A 27038-nucleotide genomic window follows, 5' to 3' on the forward strand; every position below is an offset into this window, starting at 1 on the left:
GCATTGTTCGCAGCATACTGGTCTCGGCGATGGGGCTGATAGCGTACACAAGTAAAAATATTTGAACGAAAAACTCACTACAAATTCCAGTGACAGCGCGCCGCTTCTCCGGCAGCTGGAAGTGCGCCAAAGACGCTGCCAGAATCGTCTCTGCTATCAGCGCCGTCGCCGAGAGCGGCACTGTGCTGCGAGCAATGCTCGAAGCCAAATTTAAAAAGGGGTTTGAGAGGTATAGATGGGTCATCACCGTCGGCAGGCGCGCATGCGTGTTTTCGTGCTTTCATTTACCGCCGATGCAGCTACACGGCGCTCCGATACAGTTCGGCCACAGCTCCTGTGCTCCAATTACTTATGACGGCACCTGTACGCAGTCACAGACTGGTTTTTTAGATTGTCCAATCATTCAGACACGTCAGTGGCGCTGCCGTCCACCCTATTGTGCCAGTGTATAACGACGTCTGAAACTTAATATGCTGAAGCCATTCACCATCTGGTTTTTCTGACTTTTTGTTTGCCGTGACGAGAGGTTAAAATGGCAATAACCGCAGGATCCCTATTGCTGTTCGCTTTATCCTACAGCTTTCAACTAGAATTTTCATGTACCACCCTCTGCTAACCTCTTTTTTTTTACTTCATATTTTGGCCATGCAGCATATGAAGAAAAGATAAGACGGTAGAAGAGAGAGAAGGGGTACAAAATCACAGGTAGTCAGGAAATTGATGCCCACAATGGAGAAACTTGTGATGCTTCCATGTGAAGGAGGAGAAAGAGCAGGCTCAGAAGAAGTTGTCCAGTGCCAACCTCCTCTGAGCCTGCTCTTTCTCTTCCTTCACATGGAAGCATCACAAGTTACTTCGTTGTGGGCATTTACTGTGCGTTAGATATCTGCTTTTGGCATTTCTTTTTTTGCTCCGACCCTGGTTTCTACACACGATTATTACCAGTGAGATTTCGTTCTCTGTGTACATTCGTTTTTTCAACTACTCTCACATTCCCTAGAAAGTTTGAACAATTGGTCAGCTTGTTCATTCATTTAATCTTGCATAACATATTAACTAGAGATGTGCAAACAGGAAATTTCGAACTGTGCATAAAATACAAATAGCAAAAACTGACTGGATGAATGAATCAAATATATTCGAATACAGATATCTTTTTCATTGTTTATAGAGTTTTTAAAACAAAGTGACAAAAAAGATAACTTAGGCAGTCGTCAGAACCTGAGACATTAGAATATTTATGTATCGATAGCAAAATGGTACAAAAAATGGCAAGTAAACGGCAACCACATGCTGCGACGGCAGAACGTAACTCAATGGGTACAGCAAACTGGTAGTGTGGATGACGGTGACAAGCGAAAATGTTTATAACCAGGTTGCTAAGGGAGTCGACAACAGAAGGCGACGGGCTGACGCCGCCGCTTGCTTTTTGCTGGACAGAAGCAGCCCACAGGTGAGCAGCAGCGACGAACGACGACAATGCAGGGCATTGGCGGCAGTTTGATCATTTTTTTCACTTGTTGCTGTCACTCGTGCTGTCACTGTTTGGTGTACCCATTGATTTACAGTTTTCACGTCGCTTCTCGCTGTCGCTGCGTGTGGTTGCCCCTTAAAAGATTAAGACAGTATGGCAAGGCAGCCGAATGAAATTTGGCACACCCTGCCGTGAAAAATGCGGTTTCCTCAACATGTTGTGACCAGAGAAATTATACAGTTGGCTACCATTAGTACAAAGTCCGCAACAAAAAAACAGAAGGCACAATAGCGCATTGCTACTTGTCCGCAACAATCTTATCTTCTTGGTTTTGTTTTGTTGCCTATTCGAACGTGACACAGCTTGCCGTGATAGTTCAGACTTGTGGTGAAAATCGAAGCCTGAAGCTTTCACCACGCAAACTGTTGCACGGAGCTGTGTGCAACAAAGAAGGTTGAGGGCCTCAAAAGAGAGATGCTTACACTGGTACAAGTCTCAAGTGACCAGCTGCTTTATCAGCTATGCGCTGCCTCGGTTGTGATGGTGCCAACATTGCAGGACACGGCGGTGTTTTGACGCTTTAAAATTTCCAATTTTATGAAGATGTGAAGTTCACCTTGATGCTTTTTATTCGAAATACTTTCAATTAATCGAAAAATTGGGTTTCAGCTTTAAATTACCGAGCAATTTCTTCTACTGAATTGAATGTAACATTGGTGGGACCAGAGCATTGCTTCCAATTACCCGAAAATTCCAATTAGGTGATGATCAAGAGTCGACTGCATTTGAATGGCTTGCTCCAGGCATTGAAAAGAGGTTATGTACGTTAGTGGTTGGTATTAGTGGTGGTTGGTTAGTGGTTTACTTTAATGCAAGCATTTCCAGCAAGTAATAAACCTTGATTTTTCACTCATACTACCATATTGATGGGAAACTTCGTTCCAGTTTATAAATTTTGCCCAGGTAGCGTTGCACCTCAGCCAACATTGGCTGCCAGAGTTCCACTCTTGTGCAAGGCTTTTGTGGTAGGCTTTCTTGCATGGCTTCGGCGTCGTGCCAAAAAAGCTAACACTAAAAAAAATGCCATGCAGTGAAGCTTGGAAGTTTGCATGTCATGTGGCAGAGCCAACTTTTATTCCTGTATAATGAGCTGCAAACCTTATCTGCTCCATGAGGATAAATATTTAGTGTTATAAGCAGTGAAGAGCCACTATATTCCCTGGGTACACATGGAGCATGGCTTACAAGGAGAAATAACATACAAAACGAAAGCAAGTCCTTGGTGGCTCCACAACACTGCAGGGCTCCATAGCCTCCCAGCTGAAGCCATCAGATTGCCTGGTATTCATCGGAGCTGTCTGGGGACCTCATGACTCGTGCCTCGACAGTGCAAATGGCGAACCTATCAGTTTACGTGGTGTTTGTCGAAGGTATTATAGTTACTAGCACCGTGTCTCGGTATGGAATGTGGTTCGACATCGGGTGTACTGCTAGATTCTGCGCCAGCTAATACAACATATAAATAGACATCTCATTTTTTAAAATGTTTATACCCGTGGTGGACTTACTTCTTTTACCCATTTTTTAACTGTAAAACTGATGCTTCACTCAATTATTCTACTACTTCAAGTAAAGTGGATCAGGAAATTTGTAATGCAAGTGAAAGGTGTCGTGACCATACCACTTTTTACATTCTGTCTTGCATGCTCATGCTCCCAGCGCTGCTGCAGCAGCAAAAAAGAAATGTAAGGAAAAACAGGGAAAAACACTTTTTAAAAATGAAAAAGGGCTGGAGTTATACATCTGTATATCATACTCTTCCTGACGGGGATAGACTGAACAAACTTCAGAACCAACCAAATTTCAGAACTGTTCAGCTACAGAAATAATTTCTTCGCAACGCAGCTTGCTAAGGCAATCTGCTTGCCATTTATTTTTTACAGCGCACCTCTTAAGTGGCCAACTGCACTCAAATTTCACCTCGACCAAATTTATTTTAATGTCTAGTAAGCACCCCCACATCAGCTGGGACACGAGTGGTAGCCCCGTGAACTGCCTCGTTAATCAGTCAGAAGCGTTTAAAAAAGCTCCACCGCAGACCACGCTGCACCTGCCGGCAGATTGCGTAAACAGCCATGACACGCCTGTGACGCTCCAGCTGACGGTGGCTTCTTCCTCTGGCCAGCCATGCAGCTAGAGAACCGGTCAAGCTCTGCTGCGAACACTTCACCCGTTTGCTGCCCCGCACGCCGTCCGGCTGCTCGCTGGATGGCTGCAATGTCATTTTAATGGCCGCGCTCTCCTCGATTTCGGTTTCAAAATGGCCGGTTTTTGCTGACCGCTTGCGGCGTCCACACGCGTATTTCAGCCGTTGTATTTTGCATCTTGCTTTCTTTTTCAGCAGACTATTCGGAAATGGTGTTTTTAAGAGGTCGAAATTTTGAATGCAGTTGGCTTTAAGTGCCCGCTTGACTCCTGTGGTTTCGTGTGGCCGTCGACTTTGTTGTAACCGAACGAAGATGAGGGCACTGGAGATAAATGAGATAAAGCAAGCAGGAAGGCGGAGGAGGAAAGTGTGAAAGGGAGGGCAGTACGCAGAGGCCACGCGAGACATGCTCAGTGGCACCGAGGCACTGTGAGAAAACGCCAGAGTAGCGTCTGCGTCGTGTGTTCACTGATGACACGATCACTTCCTGAGACACAGCAGCTACACGCTGTCACCGAGAAGACTGCAGTTTGCACTGCGCTCCAATTTTACATTAGGGAGTATCGTATTCTTGAGCCGTCTTTTTTTCTTTGATGATTATTCCTAGAGCAGTGTTCAGAAAAGTTTGCAGTATCTTAGTTTTGTATCATGTTTACTTTTAGCGCACCCAATGCAGATAGGCTGCTACCAATAATCTCGAAATCACACACCGTAAACAGCTCACTGCAATTGAAGAACAAAACACACTTGGTCTGCCAACAGTATTCAGCACATTTATTTTGCATTCCGAGTTTTCGAATGATACTTCAGCTTTATGTGCACAGAGGGCAAAGGTATCATCAGGCTGGACTCCAGTGTGCCAGTGTATTTTTCCAACAATGCTCCAACCATACACAAGAAATCGCTGTTTCTGAACCAAAAGAAAAAAAAACAAGCTATTCGTGGTTGCCTGCCGCTTTTCTTGTTTTTTTTTGTCTGATTCATAGCTTGTTCTATTTCGCCCGTTTGGAGAATGCAGAAATTTGTAGAAGCTTACCTCAGGTGTCACATACACCTGATGGAACATAGCTTGCACCACATGAAAAAGACAGTGAAAACGTGTCTGTTACCAGTGGCTGGTCACACAGAAAGGAACGTATAAAAGCGGGGCTTTCTTGAAAGAAAACTAGCAGCAAGCCACACAGTCAGCAGCAGCGGCATGACGGAAAAAAGCGCGCTTACCCACCGAAAGACAACGTACCTAAATAACAATATGTTGTCACCAATACTTAACAAGAGATTAGGTCGAACACTGCATACAAATCTGCTTGTATGCATTTAAAATTTGCCGGCAATCTACCATGCTGTTGCTTCTGCTACAAGCACATTCATGCACCATGCTTTGCTACAGCGGATTTCGCGTTTTTGTGGATTAATACCATGTTATTTTGGCTTTCTCTATTACCATTTCATACTTGCTTTCTTATGAAGCTTAACGAGTACTCAGATCGCAATAATTGTAAGTGGCCGCTAAATTTAGCGAAATGTTGATGCTGGTCTGCTAACATTGATGTAAACAAACATTCAAGATGGCGGCGCCCATGTATGCTTACGGCAATTGAGTTATCGAACTCAAATACCGCTTATTCATTAGTTACAGTCTATATTACGCTGCTTTTGAGCTTACGTGACGCACCCGAAGCCGGAAAAGCTTCGGAGCCTAGCGGTTCTGTACAGTTAACCTGTGTAAAGTACTACTATTAGCCAGTGGAAGAGGCCGAGCTGCTTACCGGCGTTGTCGCACGTCCCGTGGCTGTAACTTGGTTGCTTCATTGGGGCTCTTCGATTTACAGTCTCGGACTCACCGTGGGTAGTCCGCGGGTAGTCCGAGGATTCCCCGAAGTCATAGGGATACATGGAAAAATCGAATGCCGGACTGCTTCTTGGAGAGTCCGCGGTGAGTCCGAGACTGGAAATCAAAGAGCCCTACTGTTTGCGGTTGCGCTGTTGTTTTTATAGTACTCCTTCGATGTTCAGGCATGATTTGCAGTCAGTGTAACTTGCCTTGTGGCATCGATTTCGTTAAAAACTACGTAGAATGACCGTTACGATGTGCCGATATTCGGATCAAGAACTTGCAGTGACGATGCGATGACGATTGGATGTCTTGCGAGTAACGATTGTGCGAATCAGTCAGTGATCGAATATTATTCTCTAAACATTTAAATTTGATTAAATCTGATTTTTATGGGGTTAAAATTGACGAGTAAATTAGTGTTAACCTATGATCCTATTGGACCGCGGTAAGGCGAGGGCGACACTCGCAAAAATTGCTCACTGCATCGGTGGCGCAGCTGGTTGTGGTGCGGACGTTCAATAATCGTGTGTAGCGAAAATAAGAAGTTTATTAAACACTGAAAGTGTGCGTAATAGCCGAACATAATAGACAGGACGAGATTGCAATAGACGTTTGCATGTTTTGGAACATGCAGTGAGCACCTTGCTTACACATTGGTTGACTTCCACGACCAAACGAATATGGTGCTTTTTGCTTAAGCTATCACGTATTACTTCGCATGGAGTAACCTGGAATGCTATACTCATACACTGCAGGGTTTCGTTACGTTCCAATGTCCATGCAATTCATCCAGTACCAGCACCCCCCTGTCGCTCAGCTGAATGCTGGGGAGTGCCACATTTTATCAGAAAATGTGATGTGTACCTGACTATATCAAAATTTTCCTCTATCCACAGCACAAACGTCAGGAGTTCCTCCACCGCAATTTCATCTGGCTAGTCTTACCTTCGGGTGGTGTTGTAGTGGCCAAGGCCAAAATGCATTGGCTAGGAAGCTATACACAAGTTTATGTATCTTGCCTATGCCACTAGTGCGTATGTATACAACATATGCTGGCACACGTATATACATGCACCAGCATATATGCTTACAGAATGCAATGCATGCCGGATGAGAAAATTTGTTTACCTAATGTGAATCGATGTGGTAGCGCTCGAACAGTCACTAAGCACTGCTTAGGGCATGTGTAGCATGCTAAGCACTGCTTAGTGACTGTTACTTATCTTGTTTTGTGCAACTATTTGAGCCACTATTCTGGGTTCAACACTTCATGATGACCTTGGCATTGTTTACTCTGCGAAGTTCTAAAAGCGTGATAATGAGCACTAATATCAGCTGAATTACATGGCCTCTCTCCCTGAAACTATTGGAAGGTGATAAAGGCGATACGCTGTCCTACCACCAGACGATAAGGCCATGTAAGCTGGATCCTGACTATATATACCCTAGCCTCCTCCTCTTACTGCCGCCTCTGTGCAGTTACTGCACTCTCCATTGGTTCTTGCAGCAACTGCTGTACCCAGCATACCCGACGCCCCTGGGCATTGCCTAGAAAAGCTCGTTTGTTCACTTAACATTCTTTCGCTCTGTGAACTTTTGTTATGCCCTGGATGCGGTCTAACAGAAGGGAAAATGTTTGGGCGTGTTGGTTCATACTCTCACGAGAAACATTGCGCAGTAAAAACAGAATAACTCGAGCACGGGACAAGTGCAAGGTTTCAACAAATGCTTTATTGCAGGGCCAGCACATATAAAGACATCTGGCTCGTAAGAGGAGAAAATAAAAAATAAATAAACAACAAAAGATGAGACGAAACCCGCCACATGCCGCCTACACCAGGAAATCAAGCTCTGGCTTTGATAAAGCCACAGACACTATGCGGACACACTGATCACCAGAACATGCTATCTCACTTGCTTCCAGAAGTTTCTCGTCAGCCCAGAGCAGTGGTAATGCAAAACAATTGTCTGGTCGTACATGGGATAACAAAGGTTTCCCGATACACACATTTTACAATGGGCAGCCAGGTGGCTGTTAGTGGGATCAATGTCTTGTTCACAGCCACGAATAGGCTTTTGGGCTTGTGCAGGTTAACCTGTCTAGAATGCCGCTGTTTCTGTTCCACATCGTCATTCCTTCCCTCGGTCTTGCCATCCTTGTCATGCTGGACATGCCATCCAGCAAGATAAAGAGAACACACCTCCATTCCAAAGGGGCAGTGTTATGTCACCCATGCCTCATTGACACGAAGTCTCCATGAACGAGTGCATGTGTGTTTGCTTATGCATACGTGAAATCGCAGTGTGTCCTGTAATCCTTTAAAAGGAGAAATTGATTTTTTCCTCTGTAATCCTTTGTCTAACTCTCACTGCACATTTTTTTTGCCAGGACCTGTTACTCCCAGGGAGCCACAAGCCAGGTAGCAACAAACTTGGTGCAGATTGGTACCACTGGTGTTGTGTCCCTGGAGCGAGCCAAGAACTTCTGTTCGTGGTCAGCGGGGTAGAGTGTCTCATCTGTTTGAGCGGTGGACTGGAGCCATGGCACTTGCAGAGCAAGAAGAAAGCGATTGTTGTGGCGCAATTCAGTGACATTTTGTTGCTCATGCCCTGCCAAAGGGCACAAAGAAAAGTTTTACGAGGAGTTACTGACACTGCTAAACTTTTTTCTTTGCGTGTACATATGACAGTACTTCGTGGTGCCTTGCATCATTCAGCACTGCATTTTTTCATTTTGGCTATGAAAGAATTTCTAGCTCTGTTATAAGGAATTTTAAGTTTAGATTGCTGTCAGCACATATATTTAATGAAGCTTGCTTTCTTTTCCGTACAGCAGTTAAAATTTGTAGGTTAATGCACGGAAGCCATACTTGAGCTGTAATGCATACCGTAGTTGCAGACTATCGGCTAATTAAACCAGTTGGTGCATTAATGTTGTCTAAGACTTTGCGCACGAAGGCAATTTTATTTGCCTTCATGAGAAAAACAGCTGCTCTAGAAATGCACACCTCGTGCAACTGTTTTAATGACAGCGGCGGAGTGAGGAATGAGTTTAAAAAAACTGAGAGGGGGTTTATGAAAAACAGTTTTGCTCCGACCGACTTTATATACAGTGACCTCCCATGCTCGCTGATGCCAAATGTTTTTTTTCTCCTTGTTTGGCCTTTTTTAGTTCTTTCCTATGCCAGTGCACCAGCTTGTGCTGCTTGTGATCCCCATTGAAGCATTGTGAGCTATTTGTCTGGCCTGTTGTCAATGGTATTTCGCCTCCTCCTTAGTTTGTTGCACTTATTATAGGCTCATTGGCACTGCGCCAAGTACACCTGTGGGCTCGACAGTGTGCTTCAGTGAATCGCTTTCTAAATGCGAAAATATTACTTGCTATGTTGCGAAACGCTTGCACCCGGTCAGTGTCCACAGAATGCACATTCGGATATTGTTTGCAAAAGCGTCCACAACAGCTGACAATTTCCTAATGCATTCCTAACATTCCATGTCACAGAATGGTGCGCACATCCATGGAATTCCATGGATGGTTGTTCCATGGCGTGAAACAGAAAGAAATAAACAAGAAGCACTTGGTGTGCACTGTTGCATATACTGCTGCAGAAAAAGAAACATTTGGCGCTTGCTCAATTCCGATTTCCTCGCAACACGCTCCGTAAAACGTGCAACACAAAAATAAATGTGCATTCAAATAAATTGCTACCGCAGTCTTTGTTGGCCCTCTGCTTCAGTCGAGGCAGTGCCGCAGCAGCATGGATAGTGATTCTGTAATGAGTGGCTGCACCGAGTGCACTGTCAGCATTGTAGGCTATAGGCGGCATTGGCGGAACGCTCGACGACAAACCGAGCCATAAAAGACGCTGTCGCGCTCTCATCCTGTTAGAATATGATGAGATCCTGTGCAATTTTCTTGCGTTGCACTTTGAGTCAACCGGATGGTTTACTGTTGCATACAGCTGAGCAAGGCCAGCAGCGGCATAGCAAAAGCATTTTCTTTTTGTTTGGTTCTTATCGCTTTGGTATACGGGCGTGGCTCAAAAAGATATCACGAAGATAACTATGTGTACGGTTCTCATCACCGGCCCTGACCAGGGCCAACTCACGTATACCCAACTTTGCCATTTGTAGGGCTGGCGAGCCACCTTGAGGACGGTGCTACACGAGTGGCACAGTTTATGTGAAAGAGCCGCAGCCCCTGAAGAAGTTTGGATCAACTAGTGCTCCTGCAGCTGGAAAATTGTTATGCTCCCGCGCAAGAATGACGGCATTTCCCTGCTTTAAATGGCCAATTTGGAAATGCTTTGCACAAACTCAAGCGTTTCCTGTCAAATTTCGCATGTGCGCAAACGACCGTCACGCCAAAAGAAAGCTTCTCCATGTAGAGCCAAGGTTAGTAAAGGTTATGAATGTTTGAATGAATGGGAATGCTCAAAAATAATAATGGTAGTCGAGCCAGAAAGTGTGGTACCCGTGTGGTTTAGTTGTATACGTTGACTTTTCCATTGGTGAGAGTCAGGTCTGGACGAGCCATTGTATTCTAGGTGCTGACCGGTGATATACATACTAACTAGAACGGTCGGTTGTTATTGGTACAGCCACTGCATTTCGTGCCAACAGTCACTCTGTGAGCAAAGTGAAGCTGGTGAGGTTGGAGATTATTTAGCACCACCTGATGGAGTGCGCCGTCCCTACCCAGCATTTTCAGCATGCTGGCCCTCATTGTCACCGGCTGCCATGGGAAGGTCGCTATCTATAAGCCAGCCTGGTTTTAGCCGCAGCGTAGTAAAAAAAACAGTGCAGAAGGAAAGATTCTTTCATTCATCCTCTTCACCTGACCATACACATAATCCACATGGATTATATGTGTATTGTTGTTGAAGTGCAGTTGCAGCATGCCAGGATATAATTTTGAATGGGTACGTGTTTACCTCTCATGGCCATTGCTATTCTTTCTGGTGCGTATAGTTTTGTTTTGTACACCTCATTGTAACCACACAAATGGCGTGTACAGTGCATTTGTGTAAATAAAATTTATTTACAAGTGCGATTCCTTTTCTTGTGTTGCACCTTTTCAATATAGTTTGTATCTACTTGTCCAAGTGTCAGTCCTACGAGTAACCTTCATCGCCAGGTCCTGCCTAACAGATTAAAATGAAAATATGGCAGCAAAGCAAGTCATCAAACCTACTTTATTTTTCACTAAGTGCATACAGAACATTTTCACTGAAGAACTGTCTGTTGGTTTGTGTACACTAGCTGGCCGGAAAGGCCTCCATGGAAGTATTACAAATTGAAGGAGCTCCCATTCGTAACATGACTGAGACAACAACTCGACCGAAATGTTTACAGAGGTGGCACAACTTTGCACTGCTACAAAGAGCGTTGCCTACCTGTATGCTATTTTTGTCGGAAAAGGCAATATCTGGTGTACACCATGGTTTGCTCACTGTTGAAAACAATATCCCAAATTCTAAAAGGCTGCAATAAAATAACACTGGCCTGTCAAAGCAGCACTAAATTTTTGAGTCGTAATATAAAATCTGAAAGTAAGGGTCCTATATTGGTCTATGTAATTGAGCAACCCCAACAGCTGAAACTTATTCCCTTTTTGTGTGTGTGGGAGGGGGGAGAGGCTTTGTTCAACTTGTGTGCCGAAGCTGCACATGCACGTCGAAGCACACCATATTGTTGGCTATGGATCAATTTTGACTACTTTGGGACCTTGAAATGTGCAGCAAAACCTCTACACACAGGTTTTCTTTTTCGCCTCTACCAGAAAAATGGCTGCCATAGCTGGGATTGAACCAACATCTTCGATCCTGGCAGTGAAACATCCTAGCCGCTGGGCCATTACAGTGGGTAGTACATAATGGTTTTAATGTAAACTGGATCTATTTCTTGTCAGCAGAAACGTAATTTAAAACGGAACCATAAGTGCTTTTGGTAATTTTTGCTTGCATCAATAACCTGCTAAGGTTCCCTACAGAACGCACAGCTCCTTAAGTTGTATCAAGCTATAGAACACATGGCAGATCCTGAAGACGTTTTTCAGAAGATCGCAAAATAGAGACCCACGATTAAGGCAAATGTGTTATCCAAACTTATATGGACCGAGCTTTCAAAATGTAAGTAGTGATAAAATGCGATACCCTGGAACACATGAACGCAATAGCCTAGAAATTTCTAACAGCACCTCTAAAGTGAGTGACCTAGCGTAAATTATGCTGTGTTTTTCCTATTTTGATTATGCCTCAGACAGGGCCACATTTAGTCAGGAAAGACAGCTTGCAAATGTGACGTCTGGCTGGATATCACAGGTGCCACGCATCTATACCTCAGTTAACGCTATTTTGCTACTATAGAGTGCAAATGGCAGATTTATGCTGTACGCTTCTTCTATCCGAAGTGCAATTTTACCGTTCTAGGTATTCAAAATTTACGAACAGAGCTATAAAAGCTTGCTCTGCCATACAACATGCAATCCTTCAAGCTTCACCACAACGAACGCCTGTTTGGGTCGGCTTTTCTGCACGACGACTAAGCCTTGCAAGAAAGCCTAATAAAAGCAACACCTTGAGCAAAGCCAGAGTGGTAACTCTGCTGTACAGTAACTGAAGTGGAATGTTACCTGTGCAAAGTTAATGCGCCGGAAAGAAGTGTCCGGCCAATGGGATGGCATGAACGAGAAATTGAGTTATTACTTGTTGGCTATGCCTCGGTAGCATACTGGTCCTAGTAGGCATGCATAGCAAGGGCCTTATTTCAATGACTGGAGGGGCTGCAGCCCGTCAAATATACTTCATTCAGAGTACGTTGAAGAACCCACATGTCTCCAAGAAAATGTGTGCCAAACTTTTTTCACTGCTCCAGTCTCTTATTAACCTTTTTTTTGTACCATTTCTAAATCAGTGCACAAACTCTACATGTCAGGTTGTGATTAACCAATTTATCTTTTCTCTCTCTTTGAGCTCTGCTTTCAAAGCTGTAAACAGGCTAAATCAATGATATTCAGTCGAACATATTTTATTCCATCTGCAGTCACTTTTTCTATTCTTGTGTGATTTGCGGTACAAAATTTCATATTTGTACACCCCTGCAAAAAGGTGTATCGCAGGAGTAGTAAATCTAATTTCTTTGGAAGAAGTGGAAGTTTTTTTTCCCCCAATCTGAAGCAGCACGCACAGCATGATTTTTCTGTAAATTACATACCCTCCATTATAGAAAAAAAGAATTTGGCAGCCGTTTGACTTCAGTGTGTGAGTAGTAGCGCTTGAGCGGGGGAAGCACAGTTTGATTACCGTTCTGATTTTTTTTTTGTTCAGACTGACGAGTGTGACACTGAGCATTGATATCAGTTGAAATACTTTGCCTGTCCACCCGTGAGACTATTTAGCTTGCAGAGCCAACGCACTGCATGAGTACGAGGCAATAAAGCCGCAAAAGCCGGAACCCGGATATATATATATATATACTGTAAGAAAACTAAGCTTGAGCTCCCCGCTTCTCACAGTCGGCGGCTGTCCTCTTTGCTGTCTTAGTAAATTGACCACGGGTTGTGCTCAGCTCTTTTTTCCCAAACCTTCACGCCTCTACTCCATGAATAGGATGAACAACACTTTTGCTTGCTTGCAACATCCACAACACAAAAACCTCAGCTTAAAACAAATTTATGGTAATACATATTTTTAGGGTTTCCTCGAGTTTGTCTTAATGAGCGTCTACTGTATATATGCTCTACCCTGCTCTCCTTACTGTCGTTCTCTGTGTATCCTGTGAAGCTACAGCCCTTACTAAGTGGGCCCAGATGGAACCCGCTTGTCTTTAGCGTGTGTGAATAAGACGCAGCATAAGTTGCTCTTCCTTTGGTTTTTTTTCTTTAAATGGCCAATTTGGAAATGCTTTGCACAAACCCAAGCGTTTCCGTCGGAGGGGTTCGGCTTTTGAGGCACCAGACACGTGCATGAATATCTCGTGGTCAGCCTCCCTAGTGCGTGTGCACTAATAATACCCTGCCCTTGCCAATCCTCGAGTGGGCATGCGCCATTCTTCAGCACACTTGCACACAGTTTGTCGTAAGAAGCATGCTAAGCTTCTTGTTAAGTGTGTGATGGGACACCCTTGACTTGACAAGTTTACATAAGCCAAATGACCTAAAGTATTAGGGACCATTTGAAAACGCGCACTTTCGGTAGAAAATTACCCAGGCTGTTTCATTGCAAAGGTTGTAATTGTGTACCCAAATTGATAAACAAAAATAGCGGAAGGAAGCTGTGGTGTAATGGCACATTAAGTTTGTATCAAATGAAGGAGAACAATATGTGCGAGTGAGACCCCTCTTTATCAATCTACTCTAAGGAATGTGCCTTCTTAAGTTCTTTTTGTGTGTGCTCTGGTCGAATGCTTGTGGCCTTTTGTTATTGCTTTTCTCATACATGATGGACGTACCCTAAATAAATCAGTTGCAAGTAGCGTCCGTCCTGTTAGTTCAATCCTGGGTGATTTGGTATAAAACAGCGCCTCATCCTAACGCCAAATACAAGCATAATACAGCGCGGCACTTTTCTGCTGTGTATGTCTTTGTACCTACCTTGCTGAAATTAATAAGCGATGCAGGCATCATAGTGGGTAGCACAAGCCACATGCAGTAACTAGAGCTTCTATGTACAGTTAAAATGCATTGTCCGTTTCCTTGTTCACCCTTCGCACTAACTTAAGATTACATGCTTTTTTAGATTCTTCTAAACTGAACACAAATGCTTGCACACGTCAAATTATGCAACGACTAAAGATCCCACAGGCTAGAATACACTACAAATTCAAACAGACTTGACAAGCTGATACACTACAAACATACCGAAGCGGAGCTAGCAGGCTCTAGTAGAATGAGGTTATTCATAGAAGTCCTGAGTAATTAGTCACTATTGCTAGGCATGTTCCATCATAACTACGAGATAAAAGCGACGGCCAGAAGCACGCCGGCTAATACACGAAGCACAGGCACCAATGTCGAAAGCTTGCAGGGAGCGTAAAGCTCGCCTTCCACTCTCCTATTCCTTGGCACAAACGGGTGGCGGTGCTGCACCAAATGCACCAAGGTGAGCCAACTTCACACAAGGATCGCACGGAGAACACTCAGCAGCAGTTTGATGAAAGCAACCAGCAAGATGGGCACATTTCCGGCGCTGCACAGTGGAGATCGGCTTCTTCTGTAGATCGGCTGATGCGCGATACCCGCTTTTAGGTTCTGTAGTGCTGGGCCGTGCTGGGCAGCATCACAGCAGACCGCAGCGACTAAAACCCACGACAGGAGCCGGTCGTGCTAAAACCCGCCCGCAACACGGTCGTTGGTCAGGGCACGTTGCAAGTGTTGCCAACATAGCCATGAGGGGCAGCGTCCAGCGTCGGTCGCGGTAGGAATAAATCAGTGTTGCCAGCACGCGTTTCTCGAGTATGCTGGCAACAACGTCCGGTCGGCGGGCGGGTTTTAGTCGCTCCGCTATGTCCCTCCCTTGTTGTTGCGCCATCCACACCCCCACGGCGCATGCGCGTCTCTACTTCATTCTCCTCTCCTCCAGCTGTATAAAAGCAGGTGCGCGCGCTGCGCGGCGTTCAGTCTGCTCCGAGACACCGCCTGCGCCGGTTCTGCTCCGGTGTGGAACCTACATGGAACCCCCATGCTTTGCATCACCTTATAGTTCCCTTCGGGTAGATGGTGTAATTTTTTTAAAGACGATAGTCTTTCTTGGGCTACTTAAACCCAGCAATTTCAGTCTGTCTGTCTGTCTGTGACTCGATTCAGCCACCCGGCCAAAGTAAAACAATGCCTGCGTAGTATGCAAAGTAGTATGCAAAGTAGTATATGCATACTACTACGTAGTATGCGTAGTAGTATCTTCCCGTAGTATGCAAAGCAGCCATGGGGTCACTTCAAGTGCCCATTATTTTCAGTAACTACTAGTAGTCTTACATAGTCACAGCTAAATCTACCCATCTAAGTCCGGTGTAATGTTCATACTTGTTAACATTGTTGAAGAAAAACAAGATATTACGCAAATATAAGACCGCAAATTTATACAGAAGTGATATTTGAAGTGCTTCCTTTATAAAAAACATTACACCATCTTCCCGTAGTATGCAAAGCAGCCATGGGGTCAATTCAAGTGCCCATTATTTTCAGTTCGGCGTTTCCGTAAGGCTGAGGTACGTAGCTACCGTTAAATTTACCGTTAGGTTTCCATGGTAACTACCACACTTTTCACTTACGGAAACTACGAAATGGGAAATCGCGTTGAGCCCATGGCTGTTTCGCAGACTACTCAGGGTTTCCCTATGGGAAGATGGTGTAATTTTATTAAATGCGACGGGGCTATGTACCTCCCTTGTCGTTGTTGCGCCGTCCACACCCCCAATGCGCATGCTCGGCTTGCTGAACACCCGGTGGTGTCTTACCCTTTAATGGCTCCTGGAGCGACAGTGTTACCGGTGCCTTCCTGGGGCGGCCCGAGATGAGCCGAGCATGCGCAGTGTCGGTGTGGGCGGCACCACAACAAGGGAGGGACATAGCCCCGACCATGAGATGCTGGAGCGACAGTGTTGCCGGTGTCTTCCTGGGCCGGCACGAGACTAGCACGCTTCCCGTTAAAGGACTCCTGGAGCGGCAGTGTTGCCGGTGTCTTCCTGGGCCGGCGGATGGATGGACGACGGACGACGGATGACGGAACCAAGAGCAAGAGATGCTTTGCATCTAAAATCATACATGCTTGACTTTGGCGAAATTAAATACTTCATCAACTGCAGAAAAAAAATTCACTCCGCCGTCGCCTGCTGTCGCCCGCGCCTCATAGCTTCTGGCGCCATTTTAAGAAATCAACCGGAAACAGTTACGAAAGGTACCACTAGGTAGGTTCCACGTTCTGCTTGCAACGCACGTGGAGTAGGGAAACGCGGTTCTCGAAACGTTGAAGTAGGTCGCCTCGATTTACGCGCGTCTTCGCCGTGCGGTAGCGTTGGCACCGAGACACCCGGTTTGGAACAGTGGAACGCGGGAAATTTAAAATGATTTAAGCAAACCTTCGGCGTCTTTACGTCGGGAGGAGCGCGACGCAAGAGGAACAACATGAGAGGTGAGCGGGAAGCAAAGGGAGGCATTTACTTGGCAAAAGTCGATAAAGACTATCGTCTTTTGACGACATTTGCAACGAAAGGAGCAGATATGCGGGCAAATTTTCATGCCCTCCCTGCAACGGCACTAGCGGGAGTTGTGCTAGTTTCGTGTTTGCTTTCATCTCGCACGTGCCGGCGCCTTACTGCGAACACTTTTTTCGCTTACTTTCGTAAAAACCAAGCCGACGGGCATTCCTAACGAAATAGACGTGGGAGCTGCTGGTTATTTACACAGATTTTGCCTGAAATGTGCCTGCAGTTCTTTTGCGCTAAACAACGTGGGGATGTATGACAAGCGACAGCGGTTCACCAGTTTCGAACGGTTGTAACTATATAAAGCGCTTGTTTTTGGAAGCCTATGCTTGGGTTTGTTGCCCAGGAGGGCCTGCAGTATTTATTGAGCGTGTTGAATGTACACATCGTAGTTTACAGGTGTTTTACTGCAAAAAAGTTAGTAAAGAAAGACAAGTACCACCGTGGGGTACTGCTTGGGCCTGCTACGTTTATACACCGCCTGATTGCGGCGGTGGCTGGAAAGCGTGACAGCGAACGAACTACGTCGACAAGGGGGGATGCTATAGTGCTCTGCACTTAAGTAAAGAAAACAGTTCTACTCAGCGTGAAAGCTGTCGGACGTGCAGAGCAGTGATAGGCCCGAAAGGCTGTGGGCCGTTATCCTCTCATTGCTACAACCGCTCATGCTTTTCCCCTCCCTGTCTCGCTGCTCCGTTGATACTTTAAACAGAGGTTTCTATAACGCAATTCAAATTTGTCGCCTTCGAACTGCTAGCGCGCTCGGAGTAAAACAGCGCAAACGTGAGTTAAAGCGCAGATTGTAACGCATGTCTCCCGGGGCCACTTTAACCGCTTACCCAAAAACCCACCCAAAGAGCGTTCCTGACTAAATGAACCCGGTGTTGGCCGCCTATTTACAGAGATTTTGCATCAAATGTACATGCAGTTTTTTTTTTGCGCTAAATAATGGGGAGATGTGTGACAAGTGCCACGGGTTCAGGAGTTTACAGCGGCTATTACTATATAAACCGCTTCTTTTTCGAAGGCTCTGTGTTACACCGTTACGCCGTTGTGCTGTTTGGGTCCGTTATGTCGTATAGCGACTTCGCCTGATTGCGGCGGTGGCTGGAAAGCGTGACAGCGAATGAACTACGTCGACAAGGTGGGACCCTAAAGTGCTCTGAACTGAAAACTCCGCGTTCGAAATGGCGCAGAAAGGCAAAATGAAAATGAAAGCAAGAAAAAAGGTTAGATCCGTTCCACTCAACGCAAAAGCTGTCGGAAATTCAGAGCAGCAGTGTAATTTCTGTTCCTAACCTGGCACCCTGTACAACATGGTATGGGAGGGTCAGAACAACCGATCGCTTACCCCCCTATCCTCACCCAACGTACAAGCAGTGTGCGGGCTAGCTGGACCGCACCGACCTCTCAACCCAACGTTGAGAGGTCGGTGCGAGGTCACGGGTTCGATTCCAGGCCACGGCGGCTGCTTTTCTGGTGGATTCTAAAAGCGAAAACGCCCGTGTGTTCGAGATTTCGGCGCAGGTAAACATCCCCAGGTGGTAAAAATTAATCCGGATCCCTCCACTACAGCGGCCCTCATTGCCGGGGTTGCGTGGACGCGTCAAACCCTACAATGAATGAATGAATGAATGAATGAATGAATGAATGAATGAATGAATGAATGAATAAATCAATCAATGAATCAATCAATCAATCAATCAATTAATCAATCCAACGCACCCTGTTAGAGAGGGTCTGCAGAGCCCGCGCGGACCAGGGCTACACGGTTTGGACGAGGCCCCCTACCGGGCGGGCGCCCAACCATCAGCGCCTGAAGCTCGTCTTAATAAAGTTTTCCCTCACCCACTCTTATTTCTTGGTTTTTAGAAATTCTGTTCGACCAGGTTTCTACATTTACGTTATTTTAACGCTTAAAGGTGGAACTTCCGCAGAATCTATTTTATTGGGAAAATGCTGAGCGTTGCACGTGTCGGCTGTGGGGGTACCCGAAAATAATGCTACGCATTAAAACATAGTTCTGCGAATCGTGCTCCCGGCTTCTTGCGTAGAGATCTGGCATTCGCTTCTGTTGCAATTAAATTATTAGCTGACAAATCAGCGTCACTTAAATTAAAGTCCGCCTGGTCGTTGATAAGGCTAGCTTAATAGCTAGCTTTATCAACACCCTGGAATCTTTAAAATCGTGCTGCAGAATTTTTTTCCAACTGTACATTTATGTCATTCCACCATATGCCCTCAGAACTTCAACTTCCCCAGCTGTCATTGGAATCCCGTCTCCAGATATCTCGGCATCGCTGTTACGACCGATTTTTTCGCTTTCTCCCCTGAAACAGCCATATAAAAACACCGGCAGTGCAGCAATGCTTGCTCACTCCCATGAAGTGTAGCTGCCATGTGCCCGCACCGCAAGTTTCGACGCTGATTCTTTGTCTCATCTACACATCACTGGAACACCGTTCTTCCTAGAATTGCTGCGATGACTAACATCGCCAACTTCAATAGGGACACCTAAAATGCTTATCTACAAACATTCTCTTTTTTCATTGTTGCGAACTGCCGTATATGTCAACCACTCACTCAATGATTCAATAATCCTCAAGGGCTTGAGACAGTAGTTAAAATCTATGAACTACTAACTCATTGCTTATAATTTATTAAAAAATACATACATGTTGTCAAGGCGAATTTAGGCTCGCTAGCCAAGGCAGCCAAGGAATGGTGGTTTAGCCTGTAACAAATAGGAGAGAAGACGCTCTTCTTATGCATACAATGTGTTTGCCTACCAAATACGCTCAATTTTGCATACATACCACTGTCAAATTAGCGCCCCGTGCTTTGCATTTTTGCTTTACCTTTCTTTCCCCAACATGTTTTATCTTCAAAATATGAAAATCTAAGGCGAGTGCAGCCTTTCCTACATTATGAAATACATCATTTTCAGTAGTTGCGCCCCGCTCGCATCAGCATGTTAGCGTTAACGAGTCAGCGAAGTTGACTTGATGGCGTTTCATTGAGTCGAATAAAGCGAAACCGACGATGAAACAACACTGTAAACGCAAACTAGCCGGAAATGGAGTTTTAATCAAGTAATGTGCCCTGAAAAGTACTTATAGCAAAAAATGTACTCCCTAGGCATGGTCTAAACAAGTGAACGAACCTCCATGGTAGTACCGTTGCCCACCCGTGTAGCAAAAGGGAGGATTTAGAATGACATAACACCATTTGTGAGATGGCGTTCGGTCCCTTGTAAACAACCACGTTCACAATAAACTCCCCATCTGGGGTAATCATCTCAAGCGGGCGGTCGCCATGTTAGTCTTGTGTTGTTTCCGTGTGTCAGCACTTCAACCGTGGACTAATACTAATTAGAACGAGAAAGCAGGACGTGACAGTTGCATGCAGCTACAAAACCGATACCGTACGTATACCCGTATAGATGCTTCAGCCAGCGCGATCACAAGCAGACAGCGCGGCCGTGTTGTTTCAATCTGTTTATTTTGGCGGTAGGTGTTGTCAAACTGTGCTGCTAACAAAGAGCCAGTTCTCGCCGTTGCAAACAATTGCAATGTTCATCTGCTTCGCTTGCTTGCGCATATATAGACAATTTAAATTCTCGTGCCAGCGCGCCAACGCACCCGACTGCAGCGACTCAACTTGCCCTGGCGGCACGACTTGCTGCCCGGATGTAAACAGCCTCCGTGCTATCAATGCAGCGCGGCCGGTGACTTGGTGCGGCCGGAGCTTCAAGCGCCTCGCCTTGGGCCATCATTTTTTTCTTATTTGAGAAGGACTAGTAGTGCCATTTGGTGGAAAGATTTTTATGTGCCCCTGTCACACGACGAACGGCCGCTAACAACATTTGGATACGGCGACAGCTGTGGACAGCTCGCTGGTAAGTGCTCTTTCATCAGTCGATGCGTTTGTCAAACGTTTGGATAGGGTTAACTGCGAAGTACCCGTGCCGCACACAGCACGTACACGCACGGGCAAAGAAAAAAGCGCACACTCGTTTTATTGTACTTGTTTGTGGCTTTTGGGGTATGCATTCGCATTCTTTTGTAGGCCGGTTTGTAACAGGGCATTCGATATGAAATCGTTTGTCGCGCGCGGCGTCGTTTCAAAGCAACGTGATGGTTACTCAGGTAGCCGAATCGCCTCCGACAGCGGTGCATCGTCGGGCCCGGTCGGTGAATATTGTGGGACTTGCAAAGAAAAAAGCGCACACTCGTTTTATTGTACTTGTTTGTGGCTTTTGGGGTATGCATTCGCATTCTTTTGTAGGCCGGTTTGTAACAGGGCATTCGAGATGAAATCGTTTGTCGCGCGCGGCGTCGTTTCAAAGCAACGTGACGGTTACTCAGGTAGCCGAATCGCCTCCGACAGCGGTGCATCGTCGGGCCCGGTCGGTGAATATTGTGGGACTCTGTCTCTCATATGCATCGAACTGCTCGTGTTCTTTTTAGTTAACTGCTCTACTTTGTAATATCTATTTGTTAACGCTCCTGATGGCTTGCCCGTCCAAATATAAGTCTTTGTGTTGTTTTCGTTCAAGGCTCTGACTCATTCTTAGCGCTCTGGTCGGCGAAAGCCGCAGATCAGACGGCCACCCCCTTCGAAAACTGTGCCCTGTAGATTCGGTGGGGTTGTTTGCTCGCTTGAGTCGACTCTTCACATCTAACAGCGTACCCTATTAAGGAAACGGTGACATGCGTAAAAGATGCTATGAGCCTATCGAACGATTAAATGCATATAGTGTGGACCACGACGGCGACGTGGTTCGAAACCGAAATGTTTTTATTCCCTTTCGGATGATAATGAGGGGTCTGTATACAATCGGGGCCCGTGAGTCGCCAGCTAAAGCCACGTAATTAAAAACACAAATTCATGCCCTTATGGAAGAGAACAGAGTTTGCCGTAGTATGACACAAGTCTGCCGGGTATAACAAAGGATATCATTTTTTTACAAGAACAATGCACGCACTCTTCTTTTGTTGGTAATAAATTTGTCGTAATCAATAGTAAGACCATACACAAAAATTACTCGATTCATCTGACACCCGATTTGGACACGGGGCTTGCAGCTCCAAAAAGTGCACTGTGGTTTTACGTGACGGAAACTTCTACAATCACGGTAAATTAACTAAGGCAGGTGTGTGTGGCATGCAGCGTTGGTAAGTTTGCGAGAATAGCGTTTCCATTTCAGCTGTTTTTTTTTTTTGTTGCCATGCAATCACAAGTAATTTGGTGCCATGAACGAGGTTTACGTTAGCTAACAAGGCTGTAGTAACGGTTGCGGCTACAAATGACCTTATGCACCAATCACGCTTGTCAGCTCGGTGACACAGAATATTAAGGTGTCAGAATACGGATGACTGAGTCGCCTAGTTTATTACTACTGTAAAAAAAAGTGTTTTCTGACCCAGTGAAGGACTTTCCTGTATGACTAGCTGTGTTATGACAAATGACCATACTTGATGGGACAAGCCGTAACACATTAGCTTTGGATGTAACACCAGGAGGGAAATAGGTGGAGGTATCTGCAAGTATAACTGAAACAGTGGGTGCCTGTCCGGCATGAATTCATTATTTGTTGACACGATTTTCTTCTGCAGATCCTGATACATGATCGAGTTGAATGACTTCATAGATCTTAAGGCAGGATAGGCTGTGCTGTACAAGGCAAGGCTGCATTCGGAAACCAAGTTGGCCCCTCCAGCAGAAGTGAGTATTGCCACGGCTTGCAACAGCCGTCCAGCTCGCAAAAGCTCCACTTTTTCTATGAAAGTGAGCCACCATGGTAGGGGGGAGGCAGTGTAAGGGTTTGCATCTTTAACTGTGTGCCCACTCACTTGAATAGATGCAAGCTGGCATCTTAAAGCAAGAAACAGCAGTTAACAAAATCATGCAATACCAAAGTGTTTTTCAGTCAAATACAAAAACTAATCTATCAACCTACAGAGACTTGCATTTTATCTTCACTGTTATTTAAAGTTGTGCACGAGTATATTGTGCGGAAGTAATATCTTTTTTATTACTGCAAAAGCCACGACGGTTAATGTACTGGCACTTGGTCTTATGAAGCCTTTGCATTCCTAATTTAGGTACTGGAATTCGCAGGGAACCTGGCCTTACAATTTTATTACTGTACCGAATTATTAAGTTCATTTAACCATAGTGTCTGTTTTGAATTTTACGTGTGGGGCATTTTTTTTCTTTTTTGCTTTTTCAGGCAGATGTTCCTCTGACTCCCTGCCTGCATTCCGTGAACGGGGAAGTTAGCCTCCACATCGATGGCCAGCGTGTCTTGACTGCATCATCTTTACTGGGAGGACTGTGTAGTCTGTTTGCATCGTTCTGGATTTTCAACATTCAATATCCCAAGAAGGCACACAGAGCTCTAACGTTTGTGGAACATGGCTTTTTGGACCTTGCCTGCGCCAAACCACGTGTGAAGGATTTAGAACTAATTAACTTTTATCGCATCAATATCGCTCACTAATATTTGTTTTCAATCCTGTAATCATTGGATAGTAGTCAAAAAGAATTCCGTATTATATTTCTGACTTTTTCTTTTTTCTTTTTTTTACTGAAAAGGGGATATTTGATGGGCCGTTCTGTATGCTCATAATACAGCTATCTTTCAGTGAAGCAATAATATTAACAAACTAATTTAACTTGAAACAATTATCTAAATAATATTGGCAACTGGTGCGAAATGAATCAACTAAAAATTATCCGAGAAACACGAATTTCTTGGCTTTTTATTCTCACTCTAAAGAAGCTGTCGCGATACCACCCATTCTGTTCTATATCATTGCAATTAACCCGTCAGACTCGGTCACTTTTCTTGGCGCATTTGTGTCTTTATCAAAACGCACTGGTATTTTCCGCAGCATATTTTTCGTTCTTTATATTACTCATTTATCCATAGCCATCTCACTGCAGTCTGTCTCCTACATCATTTATCTCTTGTGCCTTTACCACCTACAAAATGCTTGTTACCTTTCAATATCAAATCGTTGCACAGCTCTCGCTTATTTCACGACAAATTGAAAAATTGTTTTGTTGTTGTAAACCACTGCAACCATTTTTTCTTCACTTTGTGTACTTAGTACTGATGTGTACTGATAAGTTCTGATAAATACTGACGGGTTCTCGATCCTCTAGTATTATATAATGATTTCATTTACCATGCGGTTGTGTTTGTGCCTATCTGTTTTTCAAGTATTTCCAGTTCTTGTATTATTATTGTTTCTACAATTTGTTCAACTAGCAGACAGCTCTCGCTCATTTCACCACCTACTGAATTTTTTTTTTGTTGTTGTAAACCACTGCAGCCATTTTTTTCACTGTGTACTGAGCGCTGATGCGTACTGATAAGTTCTGATAAGTACTGACGCGTTCTCGATCCTCTAGTATTCTATAATGATTTCACTTACCATGCGGTTGTGTTTGTGCCTATCTTTGTTTTTCGCGTATTTCCAGTTCTTGTAGTAATATTGTTTCTACGTTTTGTTCAACTAGCATCGTATTGCTGTCTTCAATTCCTAACTGGCGTGTTATTTAGCAATGTACCATTTGTGATTTCTAATATGAGGTCGCCATAAGTATTTATTTCGGAACCTCCTTGTGTACACCATGTACCATGTAAACTTGTCTGCGATAGTTCGTTTGAAATAAACCTGAAATCGAGAAAAACCGTGTGAAATCAGTACTCCCGCAGGGAACTAGAAATTCTCCCTTGTGGCCTTGAAAACCTCCTTTCGGAAGGCCTACAAAACTCCCCAAGCTTTCGTCAAACTCCATTCAAAAGAAGTAAATGCTTCCCTTGAACCTCCTAAAAACGCCCCTAAACTAACGTAAGTACTTCCAAAGGGAGCCATAATAGGCTCCTATTCAACCGCCTAAAAATTCCATAAACATCACTTAAAAACGCCCTTCAGGAAGTAAAGAATACTCCATTTTGACCTCCTTAAATTCTCCCGAACATTTCTTAACACTCCCTAAATACCGCCTTTCTATAACCTAAAAACTCCCTGTTTTGACGAGGTAAACAAAACCTCCCTGTTCCATGTAGTAAAAAAACTCCTACAAGGAGGACCACTAGAGGACAGACGAAAAAGAACCTCTATGGAGTATATGGGAGGAAAAAAGTTTAGAGTGAAGAATGGTTGTTAGAACGGCACGTAGAGTACGGAGCGCCGAGCACTTTTTTAACCACTTTCGTTCCCCCTTTTCAGTAGCGCTTTATTTTAGCGAAATTTTCTTTAGCGTTTCAGAGCTGTGGGCTAAATAGTATGGTCATTGGGGTGATCATCAGCTAACGTGGAATTGCTCTCACAGACAAAGGCAGTAGCTGTCTTTGGCAGTAGCAGTGACAGCAGCAGTCATTTCCCCGTGGTTGCCAGGAGCATGGAGAGGAAGGGTGTGAGGTCAAGTGCGCCAATAACAAGTATGCCGTTCTATTAAGCGGCCTCGAAAGAGGGCGCACGGATCATTAGCGTCAAATGATGCCCCGGAGGACGTGGAGTGGGCGTGGTGTCGCTTTTGGGGAAGTTCTCCCTCGCCCCGGACTCCACGAGTCTTGTGTTCACTCAGCTTAATTATTGTTTCGGTTCGCTTTTTTCTCTGTGCGCGTTGGCTGGAAGAACACTGTAAGAGTGAAACGGCTGTTTCCTATAGAAAGAAGATGGCAAAATTATGAGCAGAGGCTACGTAGCCGCGCCCACGAAATGTGACAAAGCACCACCAGATCATCGGTCATCCCAGGAGGCGGAGCAGGCGGAATGATGAACGCTAGTTGCTACGCCATGTCGTAGACTTTGGCGCTAGTAAGTTGAACGGCGATATTGGGAATTTTTAATGCGAATATTTCTCCGTGATTTTAATCGCAGTTGCACGCGGTTCCTAATTGCTTTTCCGAAGTAGCCAGGCAGTGAGCGCGAGACTCAAAACTGGGATTCTAACCGCACAGGGTGTTAAGGCAGGGGTGGGATTGGCGGAGAGGAGGCAAGTATCAAGGGGTGGGCCTAAGGGGGCCAGCGCCCCTCCTCAAAAGTAAGTGTCATGACCCCCCGACCACCGCCATCTCCTTCCTGGTACACATTCCTAAAACGAAGCCATACAAATCGTGGACTTGGCAGCTGTTCGTTCAACATTGGGCTTCAGTTACAATTTTCCTAAGATTGAGCCACACAAGCTCGGTGACTACGTCGAAGATTTGTTTGATCCATCTATACGCAAGGCAGTACCGATGTACAGTGGCCTTGTAGAAGCGTAGAAAACTCCTTTGCGGGTGGGGACTGATTTCATGTGTTTCAATCCAGCTTTTAGAGCTATCAGATCAGTAGCGTACTAGGCGCTTCATTGCTGTGTTGATGTGGACGTTTTTCTAACCTCTCGCGGTGGGCGACGTACGTCCAAGACCACTACGTCTTGCACTCTACGCGGTGTTGCGGCACCAGCGGGCCGCACATCGTTAAAATACTTCCAAATGACCACCCGAGCCGTTTTGCCACTTACCGTGGAAAAGCAGTAAACGAGGGATCCAAAACAACGCTAATCGCTCCCGAATTACATAGATCTTTATAATTATTCCGGAGATAATTCAGCAAACCGCTAATAAAAATCTTTATTATACATTTCTGTAGGAGGAGGAGGATGTTTCTTTTTTTTTTTGGCAGCGTCGTTCGCTGGCTTCGTTTCTGGGCGAGTCCATTTGATCTGGTTCATTATTTTCCAATTAAGGGTAGGTGATATCTCACAGGCGTATGTGTCAGATAGGCTCTATTACGTGCGGTACTCACATTTGCACTAATAACAGTACGTTCTCCTGCCGCAGTTAAATGCAAATATTTTAGGGGAGCACATGTTCGCTCCAATTACCTTGTGTTTCCACTAAGACAGCTGCGTCGCCTTTGGCGAAGGCGCGAACCAAAGGCTTGTTTATTTATGTTTTGTTTTTACCGCGCGGCTACGCCGGTCTGTGTTATCTGTGTTGTAAGTGAAGCGCGTGTTGCCTTCTTTCTTTCTTATGCCGCACGGGTTACCTCATTTGATAGAGACAATGTTTCGCCCTGACGTCACCAGTCAAGAATGGCCTTCTTTGATCTACAGTGTTCTGGATGTAATTCCACGGTTCGAAGAACACCCGCGCCGACAGAAAAATGTCCGCAGAGCACGCACCGCGGTATTCGATTCGCCTACACCAATTTGCGCCCGTCACTTTGTTGACTGCTGTTTCGCCGCCTTTGTATTTATTAAGTTGTTAGGGTAGCATAGGTTAGCTCCAATAAACTTGCTTTTCCTTCAAG

The 27038-nt window shown here is 45.0% G+C and overlaps 1 long non-coding RNA gene across 1 annotated transcript; it reads left to right on the top strand.

Moving 5' to 3' along the window:
* The first annotated feature begins 20307 nt into the window (after window positions 1-20307).
* On the top strand, window positions 20308-24567 carry LOC144179530 (uncharacterized). The gene is made up of 3 exons (XR_013324272.1): window positions 20308-20617; window positions 22338-22446; window positions 22955-24567. It is a non-coding gene; the product is annotated as an uncharacterized LOC144179530 (long non-coding RNA).
* The last annotated feature ends 2471 nt before the right edge of the window (window positions 24568-27038 follow it).

This window comes from Haemaphysalis longicornis, unplaced genomic scaffold (genome assembly GCF_048455015.1).
Source record: "Haemaphysalis longicornis isolate Haplotype H1 unplaced genomic scaffold, Haemaphysalis longicornis Haplotype H1 scaffold_4, whole genome shotgun sequence".
In the NCBI taxonomy this organism is placed as follows: Eukaryota; Metazoa; Arthropoda; class Arachnida; order Ixodida; family Ixodidae; genus Haemaphysalis; species Haemaphysalis longicornis.